This window comes from Doryrhamphus excisus, linkage group LG9, assembly GCF_037039965.1.
Source record: "Doryrhamphus excisus strain RoL-2023G ecotype Guam linkage group LG9, RoL_Dexc_Guam_v1.1, whole genome shotgun sequence".
Lineage (NCBI taxonomy): Eukaryota > Metazoa > Chordata > Actinopteri > Syngnathiformes > Syngnathidae > Doryrhamphus > Doryrhamphus excisus.
Genome location: NC_136365.1, coordinates 3,995,272 through 3,997,684, shown reverse-complemented (window position 1 = coordinate 3,997,684; position 2,413 = coordinate 3,995,272).

Here is a 2,413-nt window from a genome sequence, read left to right as displayed (position 1 = left end):
AATGTTGCGGTGTTTACGGTGTGATAATGGAGGGGGCATGAAAGAGAGATTAAGGAGCAGAAGAAAAGGTAAACGGGGGCAGGGAGATAGCTCGAGACATGTTTAAGAGATGAGTCGGGGAATGTGGCAGGTCAGCCGGACGGCGATAAGAGGCGTGGATCTTCCCCCGGTGGTCGGCATGTGTCATGCGATTTGGCGACAGATACAGCAGTTCGCAGGGTTGTAAACGTTTGGCAAGCAAAGTCATCAACGGCTAGCAGGCTAATGGGCACACACAGATGAGGTGTTCTGTCAATATGGCAGCCAGCTCAATGACATGTGGCCTTCTGCTTTCCAACCAACTGCCTCAGAGGTTCAGGCAGTTCAGTGCAGTCCAAAAGACACCCACCGGTCCAATGACACCATTCCAGCGCATACTACAATTTCATTATACTGTATTGTATTCACCCTCATACATGTAGAGAACACAAAAGACACTTCATGATCTCATCAATGAAGTGATTTCTTGTTTGGGTTCAAGACCTGATTGCAGATTTTAAAAACAAACAAGACAATCTGAGGAATGGCCAGCTCATTCTCAGCCTTTGAGCCAGGCACCAAAAGCTATATTTTTTTAGGAGTAACAGTAACTCAGCTCACCTATCATCAAGTTTAAAATTCTTCCAAAAAATACAATTCATAGTTACAGTAGGACCTGTGGTCCACCTCTGATTTGACTATAGAAAAAAATCAAAATGTGTTCCTAATTGTCAGTGTGTCCATTTTACTTAAAAAGGGACCGATTATGCTAATTTTTGTATTGATGCCTCATATAGAGCAGTTACACAAAATAACCTGCACAGAAAACTTTTTAGATTTTACAGAATCTTCACCTATTCCTTTGATTTGTGCTTCCGGGCAAACACGGTCTGTTTTAATTTATTCCACCCACTGCCCACCTCGGGCATGCCCACTCCGCTGTGATTGGTCACACGCCCAAAGTGCTTCCTAACTATGAACCATATAAGGAAATCGCCTCTCTGTGACATCACAAAGGGGTATAGTTTTACCATGCCTTTTTAAACGAAGCGTTTTGAGCCATCCCAAACTTTCAGGCCTCACTTCCAAATGTGCAAACCACATTATCTGAAACTTTGGAGTTGTTTAACACTCAAACACAACATTCTAACTACATTTATAGGTCAGGAAAGTGGAAAAGCATAATACGTCCCCTTTAAATGATGCATTGAAATTACTTGACAGAACTGTAAAAACAAAATACTTCACATGTTCAACCTAACCGAAAACCAGGACACTTGGCCCATCAGTAAGATACTCAAGATGTACTCAGAGATCTCTTATGATGTCAACACATAATAAATATGAGGTCAACTTCAGGTCACGCATGGCCAAACATTCTCCCTCAGGATTTTTTGGTGGACAGTCTTTTAGGTTCTGAAGCAACAAAACTGCACTAATACCATCACACCACCACCATCCCCTTTTTACTGTTGGTATGATGTTATTTTCCTAAAATGCAGAGTTAGTTTTACACCAGAGGTAATGGGACACACACCTTCCAAAAAGTTGAACTCTTGTCTCGTCAGGCCACATAGTATTTTCCCCAAAGGTCTGTAAAAATTGAGATGCGGTGTTATGGTCTTTTTGTTCAACAGTGTTTTTTTTAATGGTGGTGTCATGATCACTGACCTTAACTGAGGCAAGTGAGGCCTGCATTTCTTCGGATGTTGTTGTGAGGTCATTTGTGACTTCTTGGCTGAGTCGTCGCTGTACTCTTGGGGTAATTTTGATAAGGTTTGCCACTGTTCCATGTTTCCGCTATTTGTGGATAATGGCTCTCACTGCATTCAGTTGTGTTGTCATTGACTAATATTTAAATAAGTTTGATGATCTGAAATATTTAAGTGTGACAACAAGTCATAAAAAGAAATAAGTAAGGGCAAAACAGTTTTCCACACCACTGTACAGTTAAAGAACACAACCTTTCAGTTGGTTGCAAGATGAGTTCGCTCTGGGTCAGAGCCATGCATGTGTGACATGAGGGGATCTCCCCTGCAACGCGACAAAATGACTGCCATCACCAACAAATTTAACTCAGGTGTCAGCGTGGACTAATGAAGACACAGGGACTTTGGACTGGATCAAACCCAAAAGATATACAACAGCAAATATTGAGCCAGTTGCTTCAAATTTAAGTAGAAAATTAACAAATACATGGAAAAGTGGTTGAATGGCCTTTACAAAAGAAAATTGACTATTTGTCTTCCGCATCTAAAGTAAACCGAGAATGAGTCTGTGTTTAACTCAATCCTGTAGAAATCTGTAGAACTAACCAGTCCGACAGCACCCTCTAATGGTCTAGGTGTTCTTAAATTAGTTTTTCAGTGTGGACATTACAGCAAAGGAACAAGCA